At 37.3% G+C, this 18640-nt stretch overlaps 2 protein-coding genes and 1 pseudogene across 4 annotated transcripts in view; 1 reads left to right on the forward strand and 2 right to left on the reverse strand.

Moving 5' to 3' along the window:
• The window catches only part of LOC125875232 (probable serine/threonine-protein kinase PBL9), a 1122098-nt gene that overhangs the window by 961121 nt on the left and 142337 nt on the right, over positions 1–18640 (forward strand). The gene's annotated exons all lie outside the window — the stretch shown is intronic.
• LOC125875249 (outer envelope pore protein 16, chloroplastic) overlaps positions 1–18640 on the reverse strand; it is a 239923-nt gene that overhangs the window by 18812 nt on the left and 202471 nt on the right. The gene's annotated exons all lie outside the window — the stretch shown is intronic.
• LOC125875266 (uncharacterized) overlaps positions 2671–18640 on the reverse strand; it is a 29068-nt pseudogene continuing 13098 nt past the window's right edge.

Genomic DNA, 18640 nt, shown 5'->3' on the forward strand with positions numbered 1-18640 from the left:
AAAAACTAAAATTAGCGATTCATCGTTATTTTTCTCGTAACTATCAGAAATTTATCGCTAATTCATTACTAAATAGAATTAACAAAAAAAATTATTATTTAGCTACAAAACTTTTCTATCATTAGTTTCAAATATTTTTTTATAGATCAATCAACACAACTACTAAAATTTCGTCGATAACTTCTTAAACTAAGAAAAGTAAATAAGTATTATTTATTTTATGTCAATTTTTGCATTGACGTGACTTGGTCATTCTTGGCGTGTAGAAGAATTCACGCGTTTCACGAGAAGCTACCTGTCTCTTCCATTGACAACTTTCAAAAAGATCATTTAATATTGGGAAAATTGTATATAATAACAAATTATTAATTCAAATTAAATACTATAAATATAGTTTGTTATTTTATCTCTCTCCTGGTGAATCTCGCTCGCCACTCTCGTTCTCTCCCTCACCTCTCTCATTTTTTATACAAACGCAGATGTATAAAGTGCATTTGTGTTTGTATAAAACGAAAGAAAATTGTATATATACATATATTTTCGCTCCCCTCTCTCCCCTCTCCCAGATCTCGCTCTCTCACTCGTCATTCTCACTTTATACAAAAAACGCAAATTGTATAAAATGCATTTGTAATTTGTATAAATCGAGAGAAAATTGTATATATACATATATTTTCATTCCACTCTCTCCCCTCTCCCAGATCTCGCTCGCTACTCTCCCTGATCTCGCTCTCTCACTCGCCTCTCTCATTTTATACAAAAACGCAAATGTATAAAATGCGTGAAAATTATATATATACATATATTTTTGTTCCCTTCTCTCCCCTCTCCCAGATCTCGCTCACCACTCTCCCAGATCTCGCTTGCTCACTCGCCTCTCTCACTTTATACAATTGATCTTTTTGTATATGTATACCAAAGCAGATTATACAACTATTTTCTTTTGTATATGTATAGCGAAATATACATATTTATGTTTGGTATGGAGCGCAATTATGCAAACTTTGTTATAGCATACAAATATGAATTTTGTGTTTGCTATATATGAAAGTTGCTCTTTAATATTTCTAAATATTTATGGGCTAGTTTATAATAATATATTTATATTTTATTTATATAAAATATATAATCAAAAATCATAAAATATATACATTGATTGTACAATTATAGACATTGAAATTTTGTGAGATTCTACAAGACGTGTTTAATTTAAATATGGACTTTAAAAGGTGTGTTCAGTTTCAATTAGATTTCTTGGAGCTATTCAACCCTAAACTCTAGTTCATGCCTATATGAATGATACTAAATTCCCTTAAAAGACATCTCGATATTTCACAAAAGTAATGAAATATTCATATAGAGGTCAAATTTAAATCATCTTAGTTCGAGAAATACACCACTAATGGCCCTCGAATCATGGATAAATCTTAGGAGAGTAGAATCAATAGATTTGTACTCACAGTCTTGATAAATAAAATTATGATTCATGTTTCTTTATTGGATAAATCGAATCATGGATAAATCTTAAGAGAGCAAAATCAACAAATTTGTACTCACAATCTTGATAAATAAAATTATGTTTCATGTTCCTTTATATTTTTTTTGTGATTCGAGGGCCATTAGTGCCGTATTTCCTAAACTAGGATGATTTGAATGATCTCTTTATGAATATTCCATAAATTTTCGAAATATTCGAGATGCCTTTTAAGGGAATATAGTACCTTTTATATAGGCATAAACTAAGGTTTAGGATTGAGTAGTCTCCAAGAATCCTAATTGGAATTGAACAACTTTGTAGAATCCAAATTTGAATTGAACACATTTTGTAGAGTCACACAAAATTTCAATGTCTACAACAATATAGTTAAAAGTCATAGAAAGTATATACCGACTATAAAAAATAGTTTACCTATACATGAACTATACATTATGTTACACTCAAAAAGTTGAATACAACTTGATTATACATAAAGTATATACCGACTATTCAATTTCAATTAACTCAAAATCATCTCTACACTGTTCCATAAATTGAGATATAAAATCTTCTCGATATTTCAAATTTTTTGGTATATAATGTGCTCGCTTTTTGTAGATTGAATTTTTTTTAAGAAACATATTACTTGTTGCAATAAATAATTGAGACTTGATAGTCTTACACTAATAATGTATGTTACAAAAATGTTATTTAATATGTATGGTTTGTATGTGCTATTCTATGAATAATTTCAATTATCAATGAGTTTTTTAAATATTCTTTGTTATTATTATATTATTTCGTTATGAAATTAATATATAATATATTTATGTAAATAAAAATAATTCTCTTATCTTCTTATAAATTATTTTATTAGTTTTAAAGTATATTTTAATATCATCGAGACACAGTCATCCAATACATGGTTGACAAAATTTACATTCTGATCAACAACAAAAAACAACAATAGCATACCCAATGAAATCTAACTAGTGAGGTTTTGAAAAGATAGAGTGTACACAGACCTTACCACTACCTGCATGAGATAGAAATGTTGTTTTCGAAAGACCTCTGATGATACTTATTTTGCTATCACTGTCATCAATGTTTCTTAAGTTATAACTATCATATATGACTTAAAAATCAAAGGAAATAGTTTTCATATTCACCAAAATAACTAGCAGTGTCACAGGCAAAAAGTTCATAAAATTATGCAGGAAACATGAACATTTAGAACTTTTAATTTTACAGCTCCATACAGAAATTATCAACAGTGCAACATAAAAATCAACTATTAAATAGATAGTAAGCCACTCATTGATACAAAAATAATGAGCCTCTAATATAATCAAGAATCATACACTAGACTATTAAATGTTTTACTTTAGAGCAACATTCACATTTAAAGAGGTGTCTGTCATAATTATATCTTTGGAATTATCTGCTTTTGGATGGTTTGGACAATCAAACTTGAGTTTCACATGTACAGGTTTGTTATGATAACTTCTTCAAGATCTCTATTTGATGCCAACAAGAACTGAACAATTAAATCTTTGCTTGCCCTTGTCCCAGGGTTGAGCAAATCTGCTATTCTAGCTGCTTTCCTCTGTCTACCGCCACTACGGGCATCTCAATCCTTTTTCAGTCTAAGATATAGTGCAGCACAAATGATAACCTGGTGGAGAAGACAATCACATAATGACTAAAGCAGCATTTTTTTTAATCTGAAATTAAGGTCGAAATGTGCATAATTTCTAGATTGGACGGACAACTATACCAATTAACGTATCATTTTAAACAACTTCAGTGAGAAATTTTCACATAAATCCTGGAGGATCGCGGTGATTCAGAATCAAAAGGAAATTGCTGGGAAGAATAATGTACCTCACTTGTTCCAGGACTCGAGTTAACGGAGCAACTGATCTCGACTTTCCCTTCTGGAATTTCTTCACCGCAGCTCATTGTCCTCTCTTCTATGGTTGCTTCTATTTCTGATGTTGAAAAGGCAAGGTGATCGATTTCATCATACCATTGCTGGGCAATACCAACCTGCATATCCCCATCAATTTAACTCTTAATTGGTTTGACTTTGCTCTGCTACTGAAGGAGTTTAAAAATGAATTATTCGGCATTTGTTGAGATAAAATGTTGAACAATATTCCTTTTTTTAAAAAAAGGGTCCCAGATAACTATTTGCGGTACATGGTATATACCACGACTTTCTTTTCGAAAATTATTTTGGAACTAGCTAAAAATGAGAAGTGGAAAATCAGCTTGGGATGAAGGAAGTAGAATTTATGGCTGAATACAAATACATGAAGCCTAAAGGTGATCAGAAACTTTTTCTGAAGACGTAATTGTGCTATCTGCCTCGGATATTTCAGCTGCTGCCCCTCTAGTTTGCCGCCATATACAACTTTCACCCAATGGTTCAATTAGATCAACATATTCTGGAATATCCACATCAGTCGTATGTCAATTTTACCTGTTAAACAAATGAAGTGGGATTATCATGTAGTACTCCCTCTATCTAGAAAAACTTGGCCTACTTTCTCTTTTTCACATTGATCTCTAAAAAAACTACTTTTTTAACTGGTAAAAAAAGATAAAAAAACTTATGATCTAGAAAAAGAAGATACAATGTCGAAGATAAAAATTATAGGTATTGATAAACAACCAAAAGATCAGCTGATACCAAGTTTGTCACGCCCCAAACTCAAGGGACGCAACTGGCTCCTAATGCCAAAACTCAGGCCCGAACTGACCCTGCTGAACCATTTGCTACTGCATGACAGCCACACGCAATCATGAAAACAAACAAGTATATCTCGACGGCAAGGCCCCTGTCAACAGATCCATAAAAGAAACAACTACTCCCAAGAGTTCATATAAAGAAATAGTCAACTAGCACAAAAGTCCTGATTGAGCCGTTGAGGCCACCATGATCTCTATACCGAAACTGAAAGCAAGTATATATCAAGACAATACATCAAAAAACTAACAAGCTTCAACAAACCAACAAACTAGGCCATAACGTAGCTATACACCCCACACACTAGTCTGCAAGCCTCTAAGAGTAGTAAAGATTGGCGGGACATGACCCCAGCCTACCCATAAATATATATACAACAAAAGCTAACAAACCTCCCAACTCTGGCAGCTCCGGAGGAAAGGGGCTTGCCAACCGGATAGAAGTCAATCTTGCTGCTGAGGAGGTCTACTAGGTTGTCTGTCGAGACCTGCAGACATGAATGCAGTACCCCCAGGCAATGGGGCATCAGTATGAAATAATGTACCTAGTATGAAAGGCAATAGACTATGAGCAGGTATCTTAATATATTGGGAGTAATCCGATAAATAAATCAAGGATAATATAAGTGTACTGACCTGCTCCTAAATCTAAACTTATCAAAAATAATAAAACAACAACATAACCAAGCCCCCATAAGCTTGGCAGGTACAAATAGCACACAAGACCACCCACCTCGGCCCCCAGAAGGTGTCAAGATACCCCTATTAGTAGTCCCCTAGGCAGCACATAGCTCACTTAGGCATCAATATAGCTTATAGATAACTCATAGCCCTCTTAGGCAACAACATGGCCCTGTAGGCAGCACATAGCCTTCTTAGGCGTCAATATAGCTCCGTAGGAAACTCATAGCCCTTCTAGGCATCAATATAACATCGTAGGCAACTCATAACTCTTATAGGCATCAATATAGCCCCGTAGGCAACTCATAGCCCTTCTAGGCATCGATATAGCCCCGTAGGCAAAACATAGCCCTTCTAGGCATAGATCATATTCCAGCAGCTAACCACAATAGCCCCAAGGGCAACAATAACAATCCAATAGGCTAAATGCGAGCAATTTAGCAACCTACACGAATAGCCTCTAAGTCGTGTCCAACATAGGAACGCTATTAACTGAATAAGAATCCCGACAAGGGAGGATTATTGTTACTCGAGCACCCTACAGTCAACAATAATGGCTACAAGTATAACAACCTAATTACATTGCTCCTAAGCTTTAAGTAAACATGCCGTAAGAAAGGAATAGCCTTAACATACCTTTTTCGCTGAATTCACGTGGCCTAACGACTTTTACTCACAACCCCCCTGGGTACTACAACAAGGCAGGACCATAATCAACACACAAGAATAGAAGATACCACGATAATATGATAAAAGATATGTATTTCCATCGCAAATTGCTATTTGCGGCTTATTAAAAAGCTAGAGTCGATGAAAGAAGGATCTTACCTTGATCTTAAGTTCATAATACACCTCAAAACATGTCCAAACCCTTGTTGTCCCAACACCAAAGTATGATATGCTACGAAATTGATAAAATAAATTATACCATGATGACGAGCTCAACGCGTAGAACAACTTTCGTCAAGAAAATCTATAATTTGGTTGATCTTAGAAATGAGTTTTCTAAGTTTTTAACTAAAAAAAATGAAGAAAAAGTCGAAGAAGATATATAAAAAGTTCCACCGACCTAGGGCCCCACCTCACGTGACTGCTTGTGCAGTTTCGAGAAAACACGAATATCTCTCTATTCTGACGTCGTATGAACGAATGGTTTGATGCGTTGGAAACTAGACTCGTAGACCTTCGATTTGATAGGTCGTGGGCCCCAACTCTTTATAGATTGGGAGAAAACCTCCAAAACATTTGACCCAAATTTCAGAGAAATATTTAAAAAGGAACTTACGATAACTTTCGCCAACCTTTATTTTGTCACTTACCTAACTTCAAAACTTGAGAGACAACCCTTGAACACTTTAAATATGACATACCACATCATTCTTAATTTATTACTCACCCTTTTTGTCTTTCCACGAAGGTAAGAGTTAATTTAAACGTTTCGAAAAGTCGGGGTGTTACATCCTTCCCCCCTTAGAAACATTCATCCTCGAATGAAAAATATGAGTCACGTGGTTAAGTCCTTAGGAGTTGCCAAAATTTAGGTAGAGTATCCTTTGTAAATGTTACTATCCAGGAACCTGAAACACAGAAATCCTAATCTAGGTGTCTCACAGGACGACATAAATAGCTAAGCACTATAGCTCCACAATAATAGTGCGAGCAAAAATACGACAACTATAATAATAAGCAACTGTATAAAAAAATTAGATAGGTATCTTACCTTACTGCACTAATATAAACTAATATGCCATCACCCTGGGGTATGAAACAAGTGAGGATATTTACACCTCATGCCATCCTCAACTTCCCAAGGTCACCTCTTCTCTATTCTTATTTATCCACAATACTTTAACTGAAGCCACCTCTTTGGTCCTCAATTTACGAACTTGTCAATCTAATATGGAAACTGGAGTTTCCTCGTAGGATAACTCCTCTGTGATCTGAACATCCTCAACTGGGACAACTCGAGAAAGGTCTCCTACACACTTCCGTAGCATCGATACATGGAAAACTGGATGAACAGATTCTAGCCCCGAAGGCAATTCTAACTCATAAGCCACTCGTCTTACCCTCCGAAGGATCCGGTATGGCCCAATGAATCTTTGACTAAGCTTACCTGTCTTGCCAAATCTCATAACACCCTTCATAGGCGAGACTTTTAAGAATACCCAGTCATCGACACAAAACTCTAAGTCCATTCGTCGCACATCTGAGTATGACTTCTGTCGGCTTTGAGCTGTTAGCAACCTCTCCCGAATGAGCTTAACCTGCTCCACTGTATGTTGTACTAAGTCGGGTCCAATCAACCCTGACTCACCTACCTCGAACCATCTAATGGGGGATCTACATTTTCGCCCATACAAAGCCTCATAAGGTGCCATCCCGATGCTGGAATGATAACTATTATTGTATGCGAACTCAATAAGAGGAAGTGGTCATCCCACTTTTCCTTAAAGTCTAGCGCGCACGCCCGTAACATATCATCGAATGTCAAAATTGTGCGCTTAGCCTGGCTATCTGTCTGAGGGTGAAAGGCTGTACTACAATTAACCTGTGTCCCCAGTCCCTTCTAGAAGGACTTCCAGAAGTTAGCGGTAAATTGTGCTCCTCTATCAGAGATAATAGATACTGGGACACTGTGTAGCCTAACAATCTCTCTAATATAGAGCCTTGCATAGTCTTCGGCTGTAAAGTAGCCCTGACTGGTAAGAAGTGGGTTGATTGTTAGTCTATCAACAATTACCCAAATAGAGTTAAATTTACGACGCGATCAAGGTAACCCTGTAATAAAATCCATATTAATTGCTTCCCACTTCCACAAAGGAATGACTATCTCATGGACTAACCCAACGGGTTTTTAGTGCTCAACCTTCACCTGTTGGCAGTTAGGTCACTGTGCCACAAACTCAGCAACGTCCTTCTTCATCCCGTTCCACAAATAGATCTCCTTAATATCATGGTACATCTTCATCAAACCAGGGTGAATAGAATAACAGGAATGATGTGCCTCTTTCATAATCTGATGTCGAAGCCCTGCAACATTCGAAACACACAATCGACCTCTCTATCTGAGGACTCGATCTCCTTCTATATCAAATGCTAAAGACTGCTGATCCGATCCCGAGTCTTGGCTCTGAGCTGCTCTAAACTAGGATCCTCTTGTTGTCGTGCTTTTATCTCTACAACTAGAGATGATACGACTGTGTCCTGAATTGTGTCCCCACTATCGTCTGCTTCTAACAATCTGACTCCCAACAACAACCTAACCAAACCCCCATAAGCTCGGCATGTACAAACAACATACCACCTACCTAGGCCCCCATAAGCCCAGAAGGTGTCAAATCAATCTACATACCCTATCGGTAGCCCTTTGATAGTCACATTTACAAAGGTTACTCGGCCTAAATTTTGGCAACTCCTAAGGACTTAACCGCGTGACTCACATTTTTCATTCGAGGATGAATGTTTCTAAGGGGGGAAGAATGTAACACCCCGACTTTTCGAAACGTCTAAATTAACTCATACCTTCGTTGAAAGACAAAGAGGGTGGGTAATAAATTAAGAATGATGTGGCATGTCATATTTTAAGTGTTTAAGGGTTGTATCTCAAGTTTTGAAGTTAGGTAAGTGGCAAAATAAAAGTTGGCAAAAGTTATCGTAAGTTCATTTTTAGAGATTTTTTTGAAATTTGGGTCAAATGTCTCGGAGGTTTTCTCCCAATCTATAAAGAGTTATGGGGCCCACGACTTGTCAAATCGAAGGTCTACGAGTCTAGTTTCCAATGCATCAAATCGTTCGTTCATACGACTTCAGAATAGAGAGATATTCGCATTTTTGCGAGACTGCGCAAGCAGGCACGTGAAGTGGGCCCTAGATCGGTGGAACTTTTTATATATCTTCTTCTTCGACTTTTCTTCATTTTTTTCAGTTAAGAACCAGAAAACTTAGAAAACCCAATTTTAGGATCAACCAAATTATAGATTTTCTCGACTTAAGTCCTTGACGAAGTTGTTCTACGTGTTGAGCTCGTCAACATGGTATAATTTATTTTATCGATTTCATAGCATATCATACTTTGGTGTTGAGACAACAAGGGTTTGGACATATTTTAAGGTTTTGAGGTGTATTACGAACTTAAGATCAAGGTAAGACCCTTCTTTCATCGACTCTAGCTTTGATAAGCCGCAAATAGCAATTTGCGATGGAAATACATATCTTTTTTCGGATTATCGTGGTATCTTCTATTCTTGTGTATTGATTATGGTCCTGCCTTGTTGTAGTATCGAGGGAGTTATGAGTAAAAGTCATTAGGCCACATGAATTCAGCGAAAAGGTATGTTAAGGCTATTCCCTTCTTACGGTATGTTTCCTTAAAGCTTAGGAGCAATGTAATTGGGTTGTTATCCTTGGTAGCCATTATTGTTGATTGTTGGCTGCTCGAGTGGATATAATCCTCTCTTGTCGGGATTCTTATACAGTTAGTAGCGTCCCTATGTTGGACACGACTTAGAGGCTATTCATATAGGTTGTTTATAGCTAAATTGCTCGCTTTTAGCCTATTGGATTGTTATTGTTGCCCTTGGGGATATTGTGGTTAGCTGCAGGAATGTGATCTATGCCTAGAAGGGCTATGTTCTGCCTACGGGACTATACTGATGCCTAGAAAGGTTATGAGTTGCCTATGAGGCTATATTGATGCCTAAAAGGGCTATGAGTAGCCTACGGGGCTATATTGACGCCTAAGAAGGCTATGTGCTACCTACAAGGCCATGTTGTTATCTAAGAGGGCTATGAGTTATCTATAAGCTATATTGATGCCTGAGAGAGCTATGTGCTGCCTACGGGGCTATATTATTGCCTAAGAGGACTATGTGACTGCCTACGGGGCTAGGAGACTACCGATAGGGGTATATAGACTGCTTGATACCTTATGGGGGCTTGGGTAGGTGGTCTTGCGTGTTGTTTGTACATGCCAAGCTTATGGGGGCTTGGTTAGGCTGTTGTTTTAATTTTTTTGATATGTTTAGATTTAAGAGCAGGTTAGTACACTTATTTTATCCTTGATTTATTTATTGGATTACTCCCAGTATATTAGGGTACCTGCTCATAGTCTATTGCCTTTTATACTCGATATATTATTTCATATTGATGCCCCGTTGTATGGGGGTACTGCATTCATGCCTGCAGGTCTCGACAGACGATCCAGTAGACCTCCTCAACAGCAGGATTGACTTCTATCCGATTGGCTAGCCCATTTCCTCTGAAGCTACCAGAGTTGAGAGGTTTGTTAGCTTTTGTTGTATATATTTTTATGGGTAGGCTGAGCCCTGTCTCGCCAATCTTTACTACTCTTAGAGGCTTGCAGACTAGTGTGTAGGTGTATAGCTACGTTATGGCCATGCTGGCCTAGTTTGTTGGTCTGTTGAAGCTTGTTAATTGTTAGATGTATTGTTTTGATATATACTTGCTTTTAGTTTCGGTATAGAGATCATGGTGGCCTCAACGGATGAACTCTTGGGAGTAACGGTTTCTTTTGTAGATCTGTTGACAGGGGCTTTGCCCTCCGAGGGCTTAATTTTAAGCCGAGATATACTTGTTTGTTTTCTTGATTGCGTGTGGCTGCCATGTGCTAGTAGCAAATGGTTCAGCAGGATCGGCTCGAGCCTGAGTTTTGGCACTAGGAACCAGTTGCGCCCCATGAGTTTGGGGCGTGACAAACTTGTTGTAAACTTTTTTCCTGGTAAGAGCTTTTTCACAAATTATTTAAACCACTACCTGGCAATAAGTTGAAAGATTCTATGTGATCAATAGAATTCGCTGCCAATGCTGCATCACTGTAACACCAGCATCAAACATCACAGTAAAATTAATATAATCGCCCAGAGAAAGCAGAAAAGAACAATGGCTTAACTGGGCCTTTTTAATCTGCTACACTTACGCAGCACATACTCGTTCCAGAGGAGATGAGGACCAGTCAGGAAACCCAAGGATCCCCAAATTAGAAAACTGGAAGCTTGATATAGAACCCGAGTTTCTATTGAGTTTTAATAACGTCTGACCAACTACAGATAAACACAATCAAAAATTGGATCAGGCAAAGCAAATGTTACAACGGATCCAATCATTGAAGACATTTTTACGTGTATCACAAATGAGTATCTGATCCTGAAAAGTTTCCACAGAAGATATGAGCTCAACATATGGAATTCTCTTTGTCGAGCAATGTGCATCCACTCGCTGCTGCAACCAATCATTAGGTATTTCATTCAAAAGCATCGACTTCTCCAGGATCAATGGCTCAGAGATCTCCAAAATATTTGAAAATCCTTTTAGAGTATGGGTGAGTCAACAATTGACAAGGCTAACTGATAGAATAAAGACAACTTAAGAACATGTTTGGCAATACTTTCTATACCTCTAACAACCTCTGTGATCAAGCCTGAGGCTAAATCCATGATCCACCACGTCTCACAGCTGCATGCAAAAAAATTAAAGTGAGGACCGCCCCACAGCTCAAACCGTAAAATTTACAAATACGAGTGAAGAAATTGTCAAGATTTTTAATTTCAAAATATGAAAATCAATTTCTGCAATATATGAGTTTAGAAAGAGCAATCTTGGGGCTTTTAGCATTCCAATTTCCATGATTCCATGAAGGGGTCATAGAAACAAGATCACACGCCTGTTCATTATATTAAAATTGCAAGTTCATGAAATGTTGCCCAACTGGGTTCTAAAACAAAATTAACAACCAATGTGGGGGCATATGTTCCGAGAATTTCCAACCTTACCAACATACCTAGTTATGCTTCCCAAAGAGATTATAAAGCTTTAGGCCTAAGAATATACATATTACATAGTTTGACAACTATTAACAGACAACAGTTGCATTATAATGCATGACAATCTGCTTAAAGAGAGAAAACATTGAAAAAAATGAACCAGTAAAGTCAAAGGGAGAAGAAGAAAATAGAAACTACAAAGCCGGATGCCTGAAGAAATTTTATGCCAGAACCAGTCGAGAACAAAAATGAAAAGTTAAATGGACATAACTAGTCAGTGACAGTGTTTTTGTGTTTTCACATCAACAAGGGACATATCATGACCAAACTAACTGTGTAACATGAATGTCTTATAGCATTTAACCCTTAGGACATTATATTGAATTGGATAACATTACTGATTTTTCAACTTCCCCTATGAAGGAATCATATCTTATTTGAGTTTCGCATCGCCCGTTTCAATCTCAAACAAAGGAGGAGAATTTTGGAAGGTTAACAGCCAATGTAACAATAGTCAATTCGAAGAAAGAATTCAGATCAAATATATAAATTTCATAAAGGATAAGTACAAAGGAACAATCACGTGTGTGAATAAGGGAAGAGATAGTAGAGAATTTTTTTAAAGAGGGGGATTTACATTCAATATCTATCTTGAGCCTTACTTTGTTTACCCATTGGATGAGCAAATCAGTAGTATAAAAATATAGGGTTCCATGGTGTATGCTATTTGAACATGATGCAATTAACAAAACTAGCAGAGGAATCAATCAAAAGTTTGTGTGTGAAAAAACACTATAGATGGTAGCAATTATTTAGATTGTTAGTAGTAACACAAAACATACATACTTTAAGTTTAGCCTGCATAAGAAATATGAAATTGATGTGAGATTAAACGGACTTTGCTCAAATGCAGAATTCATATATCTAATATCTCAATTTTTTGAGAGAAATGTATGATTGATGAAGATGCTATACCTATAAATTAAAACAGAACCACTTAACTGGAGTAGTTCTACGTGAGGGTTATGAGATAGGTATCTACCTGCCAAAGCAATATGCAAGTTTTGTAGGGTGGTTGTGACACCATGAATTTTATATTATAGTGAATGCTAAGCATCTAAGGTCCATCATATTCACAAGATGGTTATTTTAGAAACAGAAAAGGGTCAAATACATCCCTTGTTATACTTTTGATCTAAATATACCATTCTCGTTATACTTTCGATCCAAATATACCCCTCCGATTATACTTCGACACAATTTTTCCCTTAATTTTGACAGAGGGACATGCGGCAAGCTCATAACCAAATGACCCACCTCCAATTTTAAATAGAAAAAATGATATAGTAAGGCAAACATGTGATATGTATTTACTATACACAACTATATTTTAAAAGAAGTACAATCATTGTTATAGTTGGGTTTTATAGCTATAGCTAGGATATTTGAAGTCAGGAAATAATGGGGATGGAAAATTCTGGGGAATTATGGGATGTATAGGAGATCGAACCCCTTTGTACACAACAACAAGGAGCTCTTACTGAAACGGAGAGGAAGGCCACAGCCTGGATTCATCAAAACTTACTGAAACTCCATAAGATGTTTGGAGTGGATTTCCAGGGGATGGAAGAGGAAGCACTTGAACTCCTTAAGCAGGTGGATGCAAGCAAGCAAGTAAGAAAAATGGAGAGGTCAATAGAAGTTAAGAGAACAAAACATAAAGGAGCACAAGACTTAAAGAATCTGATATCCTTTGATGTTAAATTCAAAAGCAATGGAGACAGAGGGAAGGGGAAGGGGAGCTCACAGAATACTCCATGAAGATCAAATTAATCTCATGGAATGTTAGGGGGTTGAAGGATCAGGGGAAGAGAATGGTGGTACAAAATATGATTCAGGATTGGAAAGCAGACATAGTCTGCCTCCAGGAGACAAAACTAGAAGGCAATGTACAAGAATTAATCAAACAAATTTGGGCAGAGAGATGGATTAAATATGCATGTTTGGAGGCCAGTGGAACCAGAGGTGGAATCCTAATACTATGGGACTCTAGAATTTGGGAAGGGGAAACTTTACAAGTTGGAGCCTATACTCTGTCTTGCAAGTTCAGGGCTCAGTTAAGCAATTTCGAATGTCATATTACTAGTGTGTATGCTCCCAACAGTCAAGTGGAGAGGAGGCTAGTATGGGAGGAATTGGCTGATGTAAGAGGATTGATGGATGGACCATGGGCCATCTGTGGTGACTTCAATGTTTGTAGATTTCCCTCTGAAAAAAGGGATTGTAGCAAGAGAAATTCAGCAATGAGAGAGTTCTCAGATTGCATTGAGGACATGGACCTCGTTGATCCACAACTAGGTGGTGGAAGATATACTTGGTACAAAGGTGATAACCATACCACTGCATGTAGAATTGACAGGATTCTGGTCTCCATAGAATGGAATAATCTTTTCAATAGCCTAAAGCAGACTACTCTGCAAAGAGTGATTTCAGATCATGTTCCTATAGCTCTTTTCTGTGGACACTGGGAGCAATCCAAATCCTATTTTGAAGTTTGAAAATTGGTGGCTAAACCAAGAAGGTTTTGTTGAAAGAATCAAAGACTGGTGGAATGCTTTCGAATTCTATGGGAAGCCTGATTACATCTTAGCATGTAAAGTCAAAGCTCTCAAAGGGAAATTGAAAGAATGGAGCAGAAATGAACAAGGAAATCTGAATTTGCAAAAGAACAACCTTCTCATACAGATGGCTGAGCTGGATTCACATCTAAACAGTAGAGCCTGCTTTAACAGAGGAGGAAATAGCCAAAAAAGCAACACTTTTCATGGAGTATGAGGGGTGCTTAAAGAATGAGGAAGTGGCCTGGAGACAGAGATCAAGAGCTTTATGGCTCAAGGAAAGGGATAGGAATACAAAGTTTTTTCATCAAACTGCTAATGCCCACAAGAGATATAACCACATTGATCAGCTGGAAGTGCAGGGAGAGACCATATCTGAGCCAAATAGAATCAAGGAAGAAATCATTTCCTTCTACAAGAAGTTATATACAGAACCTGAAGAGTGGAGGCCTTCTGAAAATATTAGCAATCATCCTACCATTACAGCGGATGAGAATGAAGTATTGCAGGCTGCGTTTGAGGAGCAAGAAGTTTTTGAGTGTCTAAAAATATGCGCTATAGACAAAGCCCCTGGCCCTGATGGTTACACAATGGGGTTTTATCTAAAATGTTGGGGCATCATTAAACAAGACATTATGGGGGCATTCCATAATTTTCACTCAACTGCGATGTTTGAAAAAAGCTATAATGCAACTTACATAGCACTGATTCCTAAGAAGAAAGGAGCAAAGGAACTCAAAAATTCAGACCCATCAGCTTAATTGGAAGCTTTACAAGCTGATTTCCAAGGTACTGACAGAAAGACTCAAGAGAGTTGTGGATAAATAAATTGGTAGACAAGCAACAAGTGGCTTTTATCAAAGGCAGGCAGATAATAGATGTAGTGCTCATAGCTAATGAAGCAATTGATTCCAGAGTGACCCAGAAAAAACCCGGTATATTATGCAAACTTGATATTGAGAAAGCATATGACCATGTGAACTGGGAATTCATTTTAAAGTATGCTGAGTCAAATGGGTTTTGGTGGGTGGTGGACCAGCTGGATCAAGTTCTGTATCTCAACTGTGAAGTTTTCAATACTCATTAATGGGTCACCTGAAGGATTCTTCAATGCACATAGAGGGATCAGGCAAGGGGATCCCCTATCCCCTTTCCTGTTCATCATAGCCATGGAGGGACTCGACAACATGCATAATATAGCTAAGATAACAAGAAGAATTCAGGGATTTGAAGTTAGCAAGGTTGCTGGAAACAGTGTAGAGATCACACATCTGCACTATGCTGATGATACACATTTTTTGTGGGGCTGAGGAGGAGCAACTCTTGATCATAAGACTTATATTGGTGTACTTTGAAGCCATTTCTGGGCTCCATATAAATTGGAACAAAAGCCACTTGTATCCAATTAATGTGGTTCCCGAAATGGATCACCTTTCTCAGTTCCTGGGAGGTGCGATAGGCACTTTGCCATCAATATACTTGGGCATGCCTCTGGGGGATGAGTATAGGTCCATAGATATTTGGAATCCAGTTCTGGAGAAATGTGAAAAGAAATTAACCAGATGGAGATCACAATATCTATCTTTGGGAGGTAGACTAACTTTGATTAACTCAGTTTTAGATGCCCTCCCTACATATATGTTATCTATCTTCCATATACCCCAGTCAGTAGTTCAAAAGTTGGATAAAATCAGAAGAAACTTCTTGTGGCAAGGCAATAAGGAAAGGAAAGGTTTTCATTTGGTCAAATGGAAGAACATTATCAGAAGTAAAGAACAAGGTGGACTAGGTATCAAGAACCTTAACTACCAAAGCAAAGCACTCAAGGTCAAGTGGCTATGGAGGTACCATCAGGAGGACCAAGCCCTCTGGTACAGGGTAATCAAGAGCAAGTATGAGCAACTAAACACATGGGTAACTAAAGAGGTCAACACCCCTTATGGTATTAGCCTCTGGAAATCCATTAGAATATTCTGGCAGTTTTTCAGTAATCAATTAACTGTCAAAGTTCGAAATGGCAGAAAAACAAGTTTTTGGATTGATAAATGGATGGGTACTGTGAGCCTTAAAGATCTCTTTCCTGATATCTTTGTTTTGGCTCAATACCAAGAGAAGACTGTTGCTGAAATGTGGTCACCACAAGGATGGAATATGATCTTTAGAAGAAACTTGAAGGACTGGGAAATTCCCAGAATGATTGAACTCTTCACACTTCTGGAGAGTTTCTAAGGAATCCAAACAGGTGAAGACTATTTATGGTGGCATGGGCACAACAAAGAAAGATACAGGGTGAAGGAAGGATATAAACAAAGAAGTCTTAGGGAGAATCAAGACTTCAAATGGCCTTGGAAGCAAATCTGGAGAGTCAAAGTACCACAAAAAGTGGCATGCTTCACCTGGCTGCTAGCCAATGAAGCAGTTCTGACATTGGACAATGTGGCTAAGAGAGGTATATCTCTATGCAACAGATGCGCCTTATGTGATAAGGATACAGAGACAGTAAAACACCTCTTTCTACACTGCAATTTCACTGACCAACTGTGGCAGATTTTCCTTAATCTCAGAGGCATTTCCTGGAGTAAGGCTGGGCACCGGACCGGAACGAACCGGTACCGGACCGGAATGGGACGGTTTGACCGGGTTGTTGACCGGTACCAGGATGAACCGGACCGGAACTACCGGGATGGAGGTCAGTTCTGTCCCGTCCCACTATATACCTGGATAGAACCAGGACGGACCGGAATGGACCGGAACGGAACGGGAGGGGATAAACGGGACGGCACATATAGCTATTTCAAAAAATAATTATTTTTTTTGAGTTATTTTGAATTACGAAAATACGAATGTTTTTTTTATTTTTCTAAGTTATATTAGTTTATAGTATTTGAGTTTTAAAATTTATAATAATTTTACTTAAGTTTATTTTAAAGATATTTTTTTAAATTTTTACGTATATAAGTTTGTAAGTTAAGTTTAATAAAGTTTTTTTTAAAAAGTTTTTGAGCTTATGTAGTTATGTTATAAGTTTTAAAGATTAGAATCTTTTGAAGTTTATAAGTTATTAAGCTATTAAGTTATACTTATAACTTGTAAGTTAAATAACTTAAGTTTGTAATTTTAAAAAATTAAATAAACAAAAAAGAAATGCTAATAAAAGTAAATAATGACAAAAATATTATTTTTTATTTTAATTAAAAATGATTTACCGGGACCGGACCGGACCGGAATGAACCGGGATGAACCGGTACATACCGGTACCAAATCATGATACCGTTCCGTTCCGTGTACCAGTTCAGTGTATCCCATCTTGTCCCGAATACTACCGGACCGGAACGAACCAGAACGATACCGGTACAACCCGTTCCGGTGCCCAGCCTTATCCTGGAGTATGCCTAGTAAGATTGATGAGACTCTTTTCAGTTGGGAGGAGGCTGGAGTTGGGGCTACAAACAGAGAAAGATGGAGGATGATCCCTGCTTGTATATGGTGGACTATACGGAGAGAGAGAAATGATAGATGTTTTGAAAATAGGGACAACAACCTGCAGGAAGTCAAGCTTAAATGTATTTTGTTGTTCTGTTTTTGGTGTACAAATGTCTACTCCAATGAGACCGAGTCAATCATAGATGTTTTAGGGTCCATCTAGTTCCTGGTGTAGCATTGGAAAGACTATAATCTTTTTCTTCTTTTTTGTAAATATGGTTTTTCAGTACTACCTAAGTACCGACTGAAATACAAATGTTACTAGTGTAAAAAAAAAAATAGTTAGGATATTTTTCTATGATTCAAACTACAAATGGTATATTTCAATGATACAAATACAAATGGCAACTTTTTCAAGGCAACAGATGGTAACATATACAAATATAAATACAAAACACATGAATACAAATACAATTTGTTACGAAATACAACATTGATACAATTGTATTCGTTGATATAAATTGTATTTCATTAATACACTTGGGATACATGCATGGATATACCCGACCTTAACTAGCTTGGTATTGAAGAATTATTTTTTTCATCGTCTTGCTCCCATTTGCAATTGAAGAAAGTGCAAGGAACTCCAGAAACAGATAATATTCTCAGCATCTATCAGCTGATTATTCCCTCCTTTAATTTTCTTTAATGGTTGACAAACGGTGCTTTCCACCTATTCTAATAAGGTAAATCTAAACTAAGCCTTCATGATACTTAAATGTTCAAACAGATAATTGATCCATTTCCATTAGGTTGATAGAGAACCAATGAAAGGAACTTCCCTTTCCTGCTTCTGTATCAGAAAACCAACAAGCAGATTATGCTTTTTCACCTCACCAAACAACTCA

This window comes from Solanum stenotomum, chromosome 8 (assembly GCF_019186545.1).
Source record: "Solanum stenotomum isolate F172 chromosome 8, ASM1918654v1, whole genome shotgun sequence".
Classification (NCBI taxonomy): Eukaryota; Viridiplantae; Streptophyta; class Magnoliopsida; order Solanales; family Solanaceae; genus Solanum; species Solanum stenotomum.